General features: G+C 43.3%; 2 non-coding genes across 2 annotated transcripts; both read right to left on the bottom strand.

The window, feature by feature from the left end:
- Positions 1 to 5,265: 5,265 nt before the first annotated feature.
- Positions 5,266 to 5,339, bottom strand: TRNAN-GUU (transfer RNA asparagine (anticodon GUU)). The gene has a single exon. It is a non-coding gene; the product is annotated as a tRNA-Asn (tRNA).
- A 3,504-nt stretch (positions 5,340 to 8,843) lies between these two features.
- Positions 8,844 to 8,917, bottom strand: TRNAN-GUU (transfer RNA asparagine (anticodon GUU)). Its single transcript has one exon. It is a non-coding gene; the product is annotated as a tRNA-Asn (tRNA).
- Positions 8,918 to 12,728: the final 3,811 nt, after the last annotated feature.

The following is a 12,728-nucleotide window of genomic DNA, read 5'->3' as shown; positions in this document are numbered from 1 at the left end:
TGGGAATAGCCCCTGTTTCATCGGCCTAGGTTTTAAGTGTTCATATCTAGGAGTGCAAGTGTTCGCCTCCATTCATTTTGTGTTCGGGCCATTTATTTATTTAACCGTCGTTCTTGTTCCATGAAGACCCTGTAGGTTGGGTACTAGATACCCCTGTATAACATTACCTTTCAATTGTAAGTTGTGCCTTGATGGCGAGTGATGGTAACTTTCTGATATTGCCTTGAATAGGCTAGAAGAAACTGAGAGCCTGTTAGCTCTTTTTCAAAATTGTTATAAGATTAATCAAAGCCTTTTGAAGGCTAGATGTTGTAATTTTGGGACCAAGTGCTCTTTGAATTAGGGGATTTCTGCCCTTGTAAAACTTTGTGCTCTTTTGTAAATATGAGCTTGTAGCTCAGGAAATGTAAAACTTGGGGCTTAAAGCCCAAAGTGGTAAGATTCTGAATCTTGGACTTTTTCCTCATCTTGTTTAATGATTGCTACTTGTAACTGTAAAAATTATTAAGTTTGAGGTTTTTTGAAAATATGTTGCTAGGGGCTTTACGTCGCACCGACACAGATAGGTCTTATGGCGACGATGGGATAGGAAAGGCCTAGGAGTTGGAAGGAAGCGGCCGTGGCCTTAATTAAGGTGCAGCCCCAGCATTTGCCTGGTGTGAAAATGGGAAACCACGGAAAACCATCTTCAGGGCTGCCGATAGTGGGATTCGAACCTACTATCTCCCGGATGCAAGCTCACAGCCGCGCGCCTCTACGCGCACGGCCAACTCGCCCGGTTTTTGAAAATATAACCTTCAGTTTAAGTTTTAAATTCAATTCGTGACATTGTAGTTAGACCCGTTCACCCCGGCACCTTCTTTCACTTCTGCGTTCCACAGATACCCCGGAACAGTACCTAACTTAAGGCCATCCAATCCTCCCATTCTCCTGCAAGACCCCTGTTCATCATAGCAGACGAGGCCTCCCGGGCAATGTACTGGTCATTCTCCCCTGTTGTACCCTCCGACCCAATGTCTCACGCCCCAGGACACTGCACTTGAGACGGTAGAGATTGGATCCGTCGCTGAGCCCGAGGGAAAGAGAAACCCTGCAGGGTAATCAGATTCAAATAGAAGACATAATAACTGATTCTTGAGCTATGTAGTTTGTAAAACTTCTTTCTTTCTTTCTTTCTTTCTTTCTTTCTTTCTTTCTTTCTTTCTTTCTTTCATAATCTGATTGCCCTCCAGGGTTGGATTTTCCCTAGGACTCAGTGAGGGATCCCGCCTGTACCGCCTCAAGGGCAGTATACTGGAGCTTCAAACCCTGGGTCAGGGGATAGAACTGGGGAGGATGGCCAGTACCACGCCCAGGTGGCCTCACCTGCTATGCTGAACAGGGGCCTCGGTGGAGAATGGGGAGATTGGAAGGGATAGACAATTAAGAGGGAAGGAGCGGCCGTGGCCTTAAGTTAGGTACAATCCCGGCATTTGCCTGGAGGAGAATTGGGAAACGACGGAAAACCACTTCCAGGATGACCGAGGTGGAATCGAACCCACCTCTACTCGGTTGACCTCCTGAGGCAGAAGGGACCCTATTCCAGCCCTCGTATCATTTTCCAAATTTCGTGGCAGACCGGGAATCGTACAGGGGCTCCGGTGGTGGCAGCTACTCGCATAAACCACCACACCAGAGAGGTGGACATTATTATTATTATTATTATTATTATTATTATTATTATTATTATTATTATTATTATTATTATTATTATTATTATTATTATTATTCCGAGGTTTTGGTGGTACAGCAGAGGTGAAAAGATGGTGTGGGCTGGAATGCGTCTAACTAAAGTTCGAAAGATGAATTAAAATTGAAATAAAGGTTATATTTCCAGAATACACACAGTGACATCTTCTGAGGAACTGTTGAATGAATTCAGTTGTTAAAGTTCAGAGTTTCTCCGGTAGAGAAGTACTTTATTGGCGGAAGATTTAAAATTGCGGCGTAGAGGTGTACCGCCCGGTACAATTATTATTATTATTATTATTATTATTATTATTATTATTATTATTATTATTATTATTATTATTATTATTATTATTATTATTATTATTATTATTATTATTATTATTATTATTATTGTTACGGAGTATTGTGGATGTGCAGAGGTGAAAGAAGGTGCTGGGATGAACAGGTCTCAATCTACGAAATTAAAGTTAATTTAAAATTTAACAAGGTTATATTTTCTTTGCAAAATCAAGAAATAACAAGAATGGCAGGTACAGAGTAGCAAAGCAACAAATCGAGAATGTACAATTGCAGTGTTACAGGATTTGGGCTCCGAGAGCCAGACACATAATTCTTGAGCAATGAGCTCAACTTTACTTATATACAAGGTTCAACAAAGGGGCAGAAAACTCCAATCATGCCTAGGAGCACTTGCTCCCCTTTACACGGTAAAGCCTCCTCGAGGCATACAGCAACCAAATTTCAAGAAAGAGCAACTCGCTCTCAAAATTCAAGCCTATCAAAGGCCACGCCAAACTCTACTTTCAAGCTGTCCTCTCAGTACATTAAAACAGGGGTAAAAATACCCAACCTACTGAGGCCTATTAAGTACAGAAACAGGTCAATTACATGGCCTCCAAAATACCAACTTGAGAGGAGGCGAAACTGCACTCCTAATACATTTTATTAAAACCTAATTTGGCCCTAGGCCACTTATGCAAGGGCTAATCCCATTCTACGGAGGTGACACGATAGAAAACTTTATGACATTACGAATAGAAGGGAAACAGTTATGAAAACGTAGTCACCTCAAAACAACCAGAGTGGGAGCTCGAGAGGGTTAGGCACTCTCTATCCCAATTTGTATTTTAATAAGACAGAATTTAAATCAAGAGTCTTTTACATTTTAGAGGAAGGTTACATGGAAACGGTTTCGAACCCGTCCCGAGAGTTAAACTGCTGAGCTAGCAAGAAAAGAAGTTACTAAAAGGCCATTACCTGATGGTTGAACTGCTGCCCGAAGAAAGAGGCGCTTCCCGCCCCCTGCTACATAATTTACACAATGATAGATGTTACTGAAGTGGCGCGGAGACCCGAAAATCAGCAGTTTATATACCCTCGTGGAAAGTTCGAGGCGTTTCAGGAATGAGAACACCCGCCCACAAGCCTTTTATTGGATAATGGCAAAAACTACTACACTAAACGAAGAAGAAACACCTTATTGGTGGAAAATTAATTACAGAAATTCCTTATTGGTCAAATTCAACACTGGCGGAAAGAAAGGGTTAATATTGCCAACTTAAACAATGACTGAAAGAAATTTAACAAAGAACAAACTTATGAACCCAAAATGTCTCCAAAAACACAGTTCTTTCACTTCGCACTAGGGTGCATAATTGTAGTTCTTCAGTAGTGTCCTCTAGAAGAGAATGTTCACACTTCTTACTACAGGCAAAACAAAAATACATCGAAAACGACACAGTTCAGAAAGCTTCAAAATTTACAAGTAGGGACATCTTCTGAGAAACTTGAGAATTAACATGGTAGTTAAAGTTCAGGCTTCCTCCAGTAGAGGAGTTTCAACTGGCGCAAAGTTTGAATTAGCGGAGCGGAGGTGTACCGCCCGGTACAATTATTATGCGTGAATTGTTCCTTTCTGAACACACGAAACTTTATATACGATTTTTTGCGGAGATTCCAGGATGCTTTAATCTTTACTAAAGATCAACTTCCTTTCTTCCGTGCAATTAATACCTGCTCTTACCGGGCGAGTTGGCAGTGCGGTTAGGGGCGCGAAGCTGTGTGCTCGTATCCGGGAGATAGTGGGTTTGAACCCTATTTTCGGAAGTCCTAATGGTGTTTCTCAGCGGTTTCCCATTTTCACAGCACGCTGTACCTTAATTAAACCCCCGGCCGCTTCCTTCCCCTCCGAGGCCTTTCCTGTCCCATTGTCGCCACAAGACCTATCTGTAATTGTGTGACATAAATCAAATGGTAAAAAAAAAACCGCAAAAGCCAATAATAATGACTTGCGTAAGCCACCGTGTTATCATTATAGGTTCAGGTAAAGTTTCATTAATTTTGTGAGTTCTGTTGTCTAGGAATTTAGGTACCCATGTAATCACTCTTTTGTCCTATAACCTTTGTGTTGTCCGGCTCCATGGCTAAGTGGTTAGCGTGCTGGCGTTTGGTCACAGGGACCCTGAATTCGGTTCCAGGCAGGCTCGGGAATTTTAATCATCATCGGTTAATTTCACTGACACGGGGGCTGGGTGTATATGTCATCCTCATCACGACGCGCAGGTCGCCTACGGGAGTCAAATCGAAAGACCTATACCTGGCCAGCCGAACGTGTTCTCGGACACTCCCGGCACTAAACGCCATACGCCATGTCATTTAATTTACCTTTATGTTCGTCAATAGTCTCTCATGATTTACCCTATCAAAATCCTTGGAAGGGTAAATAGTGATGAAGTTCATTTGATCTCCTGATTCGAAAACATCCGGCGTAACTTACTGGAATGCTGTAAGTTTAATTAATTTTGCGAATTCTGTTGTCTAGAAATTTAGGTACCCATGTAATCACTCTTTTGTCTTGTCCTATAACCTTTATGTTATCCGGCTCCATGGATAAGTGGTTGGCGTGCTGGCCTTTGCTCACAGGGGTCCAGGGTTCGATTCCTGGCAGGGTGGGGGAATTCTAACCATAATCGGTTAATTTCTCTGGCACGGAGGCTAGGTGTATGTGTCGTCCCCATCAATATTTCATCCTCATCACGACGCCCAGGTCGCCTATGGGAGAGCCGAGAAAATTCTCGGACACTTCCGGCACTAAAAGCCATACGCCATTTCATTTCATTTACCTTTATGTTCGTCAATAGTCTCTTATGATCTACCCTATCAAAATCCGTGGGTAGGTAAATAGTGTTGCAGTTCATTTGACCTTCTGATTCGAAAACACCCGGCATAACTTACTGGAATCCTGTAAGTTGAGTCTAACCTTACTTAAATACAAACTTCTCATATATGAGACTAAGTTCCGTACGTAAACTGTACGAGCATTATCCTTGTTTGCAATTTAGTGCAGATCCTGGTAGAAATGGATCGTTTGAATGGCCATGGTGATGCCTTATTTTCAACAGAATATCTCCTTACCTATAAGAACCAAGGACAGGTAGAGAAGTTTGTCCCGTAGCGGTGTTTCCAGCGGGTGCCGTCATAGTGAAACATCTGTTCTAGGACCGTCTAGTGCGACGCTGGGCTTTATAAAGTTGCCGCCCCCGGGTGGGCTCGAACCACCAACCTTTCGGTTAACAGCCGAACGCGCTAGCCGACTGCGCCACGGAGGCTACGTGCTCAAGAGGAAGTATGCTTAGTCCTTGAAACGGATAGTTTCCTTTTGTTTTCCGGCTTTTCTGTTAGTAATTTTTTATCGTGATTTATTGATTACTTCAATTTATGTTGGAGTTCTGGTTCTTCGGTAGAGCATTTCTAACAATAGCAGCGCTCGATAGCTTACGCAAGTTTACCAGTTGGTCATCATCATCATCATCATCTGTTTACCCTCCAGGTTCGGTTTTTCCCTCGGACTTAGCGAGGGATCGCACCTTTACCGCCTCAAGGGCAGTGTCCTGGAGCTTCAGACTCTTGGTCGGGGGATACAACTGGGGAGCATGACCAGTACCTCGCCCAGGCGGCCTCACCTGCTATGCTGAACAGGGGCCTTGTGGAGGGATGGGAAGATTGGAAGGGATAGGCAAGGAAGACGGAAGGAAGCGGCCGTGGCCTTAAGTTAGGTACCATCCAGGCAATTTTCCGGGAGGAGAAGTGGGAAACCACGGATAAACACTTACAGGATGGCTGAGGATGGAATCGAAGCCACCTCTGCTCATTTGACCTCCCGAGGCTGAGTGGACCCCGTTCCAGCTCTCGTACCACTTTTCAAATTTAGTGGCAGAGCCGAGAATCGAACCCGAGCCTCCGGGTGTAGCAGCTAATCACACTAACCACTCCACCACAGAGGTGGTCCCCTGCCGTTGTTACGATGATATATGGAAATACTTAAACAAAAAATAACAGAACCACGGGTGAAATCAAATATGAGTGACCAATACAGTGTAGTGGTTAGCGTGATTAGCTGCCACCTCCGGAGGCCCGAGATCGATTCCTACCTCAGCAAACCTCGAAATGGTTTTCTGTGTTTTCCTACTTCTACATGCAAATTCCCGGATGGTTCCTAACTTAAGGCCACGGCCACTTCCCTCCCCCCTTCTTTGCCTATCCCATCCAATCTTACAATCCTCCTGCAAGGCCCCTGTTCAGCATAGCAGACGAGGCCGCCCGGGCGATGTACCGGTCATTCTCCCCAGTTGTATCCTCCGAGCCAATGTCTCCCGCCTCAGGACACTGCACTTGAGGCGGTAGAGATTGGATCCCCCGCTGAGTCCGAGGGAAAGAGAAACCCCGCAGGGTAATCTGATTCTGATAGAAGACATAATAACTGATTCTTGCATTATGTAGTTTGTAACACTTCTTTCTTTCTTAATCTGATTGCCCTCCAGGGTTGGATTTTCCCTAGGACTCAGTGAGGGATCCCACCTGTACCGCTCCAAGGGCAGTATCCTGGAGCTTCAAACTCTGGGTCAGGGGATAGAACTGGGGAGGATGGCCAGTACCACGCCCAGGTGGCCTCACCTGCTATGCTGAACAGGGGTCTCGGTGGGCATGGGGATACGGCCGTGGCCTTACGTTAGGTACAATCCCGGCATTTGCCTCGAGGGGAATTGGGAAATCACGGAAAATCACTTCCAGGATGACCGAGGTGGAATCGAAACCACCTCTACTCAGTTGACCTCCTGAGGCAGAGGGGACCCTATTCCAGCCCTCGTACCATTTTCCAAATTTCGTGGCAGACCGGGAATCGTACAGAGGTCTCCGGTGCTGGCAGCTACTCGCATAAACCGCTACACCAGAGAGGTGGACATTATTATTATTATTATTATTATTATTATTATTATTATTATTATTATTATTATTATTATTATTATTATTATTATTATTATGATGCGTGAATTGTCCCTTTCTGAACACACGAAACTTTATATACGATTTCGTTTGCGGAGATTCCAGGATGCTTTAATCTTTACTAAAGATCAATTTCCTTTCTTCCGTCCAATTAATACCTGCTCTTACCGGGCGCGTTGGCCGTGCAGTTAGGGGCGCGAAGCTGTGAGCTCGCGTCCGTGATATAATGGGTTTGAACTCCAATTTCGGCAGTCCTTACGATGGTTCTCAGTGGTTTCCCATTTTCACAGCACGTTGTACCTTAATTAAATCCACGGCCGCTTCCTTCCCTCTCCTAGGTCTTTCCTGTCCCATTGTTGCCACAAGACCAGTCTGTAATTGTGCGACATAAATCAAACGGTAAAGAAAGAAAGAAAACACAAAAGCCAATAATAATGACTTGAGTAACCCCCCCCCCCTGTTTTATCATTATAGGTTCAGGTAAACATTCATTAATTTTGAGAGTTCTGTTGTCTAGGAATTTAGGTACCCACGTAATGACTCCTTTGTCATTTCCCTATAACCTTTATGTTGTCCGGCTCCATGGCTAAGTGGTTAACGTGCTGGCCTTTGGTCACAGGGGTCCCGAATTCGATTCCAGGCAGGGTCCGGAATTTTAACCATCATCGGTTAATGATTTGTATGGATGTACGTGTCATCCTCATCATCATTTCATCATCATCACGATGCGCAAGTCTCCTACGGGAGTCAAATCGAAAGACTTGTACCTGGCGAGCCGAACATGTCCTCGGACACTCCCGGCACTAAACGCCAAACGCCATTTCATTTCATTTACCTTTATGTTAATTAATAGTCTCTCATGATCCTGGCCTATATTATGGAAATAAATATTTTCATTAGTACAAGTATCATCACTTCAGTATTAATTGGTTCTTTAGGGGGGCTTAACCAAAGCTCGTTGGTTAGATAAATAGTGATGCAGTTCATTTGAAATCCTGATTCGAAAACATCCGGCACAACTTACTGGAATCCTCCAAGTTGAGTCTAACCTTACTTAAATACAAACTTCTTATATGAGACTAAGTTCCGTACGTAAACCTTGATTTCAATTGAGTGCAGGACCTCGTAAAACAGGAACGTTTGAATGGCCATGGTAACGCTATCTTCCTCCTGATCAGATGATGCATTATCTTTCTTTCTTAATCTGCTTGCCGTCCAGGGTTGGTTTTCCCTCGGACTCAGCGAGGGATCCCACCTCTACCGTCTGAAGGGCAGTGTCCTGGAGCGTGAGACATTTGAGTATTACCAGTACCTGGCCCAGGCGGCTTCACCTGAGCAGGGGCATTGCGGGTGGATGGGAAGATTGGAAGGGGTAGACAAGGAAGAGCGAAGGAAGCGGCCGTGGCTTGAAGTTAGGTACCATCCCGGCATTTGCCTGGAGGAGAAGTGGGAAACCACAAAAAACCACTTCTAGGGTGGCTGAGGTGGGAATCGAACCCACCTCTACTCAGTTTGACCTCCGGAGGCTGAGTGGACCTCGTTCCAGCCCTCGAACCACTTTTCAAATTTTGCGGCAGAGCCGGGAATCGAGCCCGAGCCCCCGGAGGTGGCAGCTAATCACACTAAGCACTACACCACAGAGGCGGACATGATGCATTATATTCATCAGAATATCTCCTTGCCTATAAGAACCAAGGACATGTACAGCAGTTTGTCTCGTAGCGGTGTTTCCAGCGGGTGTCGTCCCGAATATAAAAAGGGTCACATATCACTGCAGTAAACATCTGTTCTAGGACCGTCTAATGTGACACTGGACTTGAAAAATTTGCCGCCCCCGGGTGGGCTCGAACCACCAACCTTTCGGTTAACAGCCGAACGCGCTAGCCGATTGCGCCACGGAGGCTACGTGCTGAATGTTAAGTATGATTTGTCCTAGACATGTATAGTTTCTATTTGTTTTTCTGCTTTTCTGTTAGTAATCCTTATCGTGATCAAATGGTTACTTCCATTTATGTTGCAGTTCTGGTTCTTCCATACAGCAATTTCTAAACAAAAGCAGCGCTCGATGGCGGACGCCTTTAAGGAGCAACAGTTTACCGGTTGGTACGATGTAAAATAAGCATTTACGGTACTTTCTGTAGCAAAGTCTGGCTGTTGTTTCTTTATCTGTTTACCCTCCGAAGTCGGTTTTTCCCTCGGACTCAGTGAGAGACCCCACCTCTACCGCCTCAAGGTCGGTGTCGTGGAACTTCAAACTCAGGATCGGGTATACAACTGGGGAGGAAGACCAGTACCTCGCCCAGGCGGCCTCACCTACTATGCTGAACAGGGGCCTTGCGGGGATGGGGAAGATTGGAAGGGATAAACAAGGAAGAGGGAAGGAAGCGGCCGTGGCTTTAAGTTAGGCACCACCCGGCCATTTGCCTGGAGGAGAAGTGGGAAACCACGGGAGCTACTTTCAGGATGGCTGAGGTAGGAATCGAACCCACATCTACTCTGCTGACCTCCCGAGGCTGAGTGGACCCGTTTCTAGTACTCGTACCACTTTTCAAATTTCGTGGCAGAGCGGGGAATCGAACCCGGGCCTCCCGGGGGTGGCAGCTAATCACATTAACCACTACACCATAGAGGCGGATGAAACCACTTAACATGTCCATAACATTTTTGTCTTCTTTTCCTGAGGTCTGCTGCAATATTAGATAATTCTTCTGTGTATTTCCGGGTTTGGAGGCGGTACCATTATTCCGTGTGTCTTAGTCCTAAAATTGTCCTCATGATTCTTCGCTCTATTATTATTATTATTATTATTATTATTATTATTATTATTATTGTTACCGTGTTTCCGTAGAGCAGAAAGAGGTGAAAGAAGGTGCTGGGTGGAAAAGATCTGTGTACTATATCAAAGATTAACTTAAAACTTTAAAAATGAAGGTTATATTTCTTTTCAAATTTCTAACTTAACAAGATTCTTCACTAGGTGAGGAAAAGAAAGATCAGGTACAATAACAATCTTGATACAAGAATTGGAAAAGCCAATAATAGGGAATTTAACCAATTTGGGCTTCAAGCCCCTAATTTTCAACTTTACAACACCGCCAATTAGCGTTTACATAGACCAGGAGAATTCTCCCAAAACAAGAGCACCTTGCTCGAAATGTTACAAATACGGCCTTCCAAAGGCCACCTCAATATTACAGCAATCTCAGAAAGGAGCTTACATGCTCTCCAACATTAACCAAGGAGACTTCACTCCCAATTTCTTACAAAAATCTTACACATTTCTGGCCTCTCTAGGCCCAACTTGCAATTTTACAATTTAGTACCCAAACTACTGGGCCTTCGTGGAAAAGAAAAACAGGTTAAATTACTGGCCCGAACACAAAATGAATGGAGGCGTACACTTGCGCTCCTAGAAAATTAAATATAAAACCCTATTTGGGCTCTCGGCCCGATGATGCAGAGGCTAATCTCAAGCTCCTGAAGTGACTAGAATGAAGGTTAATTAAACGCTTTACAGAAAGGAGAAACAGTTACAAAATCGTAGTCTCCTCAAACGAAGTTGAAGGGGAACTCGAGAGGGTAACGCACTCTCTATGCCCGATTTAAAGACTTTATGAAATTTTACATTAGCTGAAAGGAAATTTACATTTTAGAAACGGGTGTTTTCATAGTTAGAAATTTGAACCTTCCCCTCGTGTAAGCCTGCGGAGGTAGCTACAGAGAGATATGACTGGTGGCCATCACCTTGGCTGATGAACTGCCTGGCGAAGAATGAGGCGCCTCACCTCCTGTCTTTACGCACACACTCTCAGAAATTCGGCGATCAAAAGACAAGCTTATATACCCGAGGGGACGGTTCGAGAGTGTTCTGGACTAAATCCGGACACACCCTCTCATTTTTATTGGGTAAACCAAAAACCTACAAGAAGCCAGTGATTGGCTGAAAAATATTTACAGAACATTAGTGATTGGCCAGATTCAAAAACTGCTGGAATGAGAAAGAAGTGTTGCAAACCTCGAAATAACAAAATTAATGAACATTAATTTAGTTGAGAGAACATAAGGACACAAAACTTCTTTAAATCACTAATTCTTTCTTCCCTGCACCAGAGTGCATTAGTACCTCAGTTTTTTGTAACGACATCTGTTGAAAAATGTTCAAACTTCTTGACGTAAACCACAACAAAACCAATAAATACAGACAGTTTAGGCAACTTCACAATAACACCATTACTCCACAATTCAATGGTGACATCTCCTGGTCGATGTCCCAACTTCATGCCGTAGCTGTTTCAAGATTTGTATGAGAGATAGCGTTATTTAAGGCGCTTCTTTTAAATGTGCGGGGTTGAAGTGAACCTCCTGGTACAATTATTATTATTATTATTATTATTATTATTATTATTATTATTATTATTATTATTATTATTATTATTATTATTATTATTATTATTATTATTATTATTATTATTATTATTATTATTATTATTATTACCGTATTTTGGTAGATCAGCAGAGGTGAAAGAAGGTGCGGACTGGAATGGGTCTAACTACAAGTCCGAAAGATGAATTTAAAATTTAAATAAAGGTTATATTTTCAACAGATAACAAGTTTTAACAGTTTTTCACTAAGTGAAATAACAATGAATATTCAGGTACAATAACAAGCGAAAACACAAGTAAGGTGTCTTTACAAATTCTGGGCTACGAGCCCCAAAGTTGAACAATTTCTGAGCTCTCAGCTCACAAACACAAATTACCAAAGGGCAGAAAACCCCTAATTACATGGAGCACTTGCTCCCACCTCGTAATGTCAAGCCTCCTAGAGACACCTTTCAAAATACCAGAAAGAGCTGACCCACTCTTAATTGTCCAAACCTATTAAAGGCAATAACAGATTATTATACTAAACTGCCATCAAGGCACAACTTATAATGGAACAGGGGTACCTCTTACCCAATCTACTGGGCCTTCGCAGGAAGGAAAACAAAACGGGTTAAGTTAATGGCCCAAAATACAAAGCTGAATGGAGGCGAGTACTTGCACTCCTACATGAAAGCTTGTTAAAACCTAAGTGGTGCTAAGCCGATACACAGGGGCTATTCCCATACTATAGAGGTGACTCGTATAAGAAAAATAATTTAACACATTAATGAAGATAAGAAAATCGGTTATGAAAACGTAGTCACCTCAAATCCAAAATGAAGGGGAGCTCGAGAGGGTAAGACACTCTCTATCCCCGATTTACAGTTAAAGTAATAAGAAAATGTTTACACAAGCCGGCACTAAGTTACATTTTGAACAGGTAGGATACTTTGAAAAGGTTTCGAACCTTTCCCGGGGGTTAAACTGCTGAGCAAGAAAGAAATAAAGGTGTTAAAAGGCCATTACCTTTGCTGAAGAGCTGCTGCTCGAAGGAAGAGGCGCAACCCGCCCCCTGCTATACTTCCATACACTAAGCTAGATGTTGTTGAAGTGGCGAAGAGCCGAGAAAATCAGCAGTTTTTAAACCCTTGTGGAAGATTCGAGACCTTTCATGAATAATAAAGATACACCCACTCAACTTTATTGGGTAGCTAAGATTTACACATGGAAATTCGAAGAACAAACCTCTGATAGGTAGAAAATTAATTACAGAAATTACTGATTGGCTAAGTTCAAAACAGGAGGGAAGGAAGCTTAATATTGCCAACCCACAAATGAAAGAACAAAAT

Source organism: Anabrus simplex, chromosome 6 (genome assembly GCF_040414725.1).
Source record: "Anabrus simplex isolate iqAnaSimp1 chromosome 6, ASM4041472v1, whole genome shotgun sequence".
Taxonomy (NCBI): Eukaryota; Metazoa; Arthropoda; class Insecta; order Orthoptera; family Tettigoniidae; genus Anabrus; species Anabrus simplex.
Note: the sequence above shows the minus strand (reverse complement) of the source record. Positions and strands in the feature narration are given on the sequence as shown.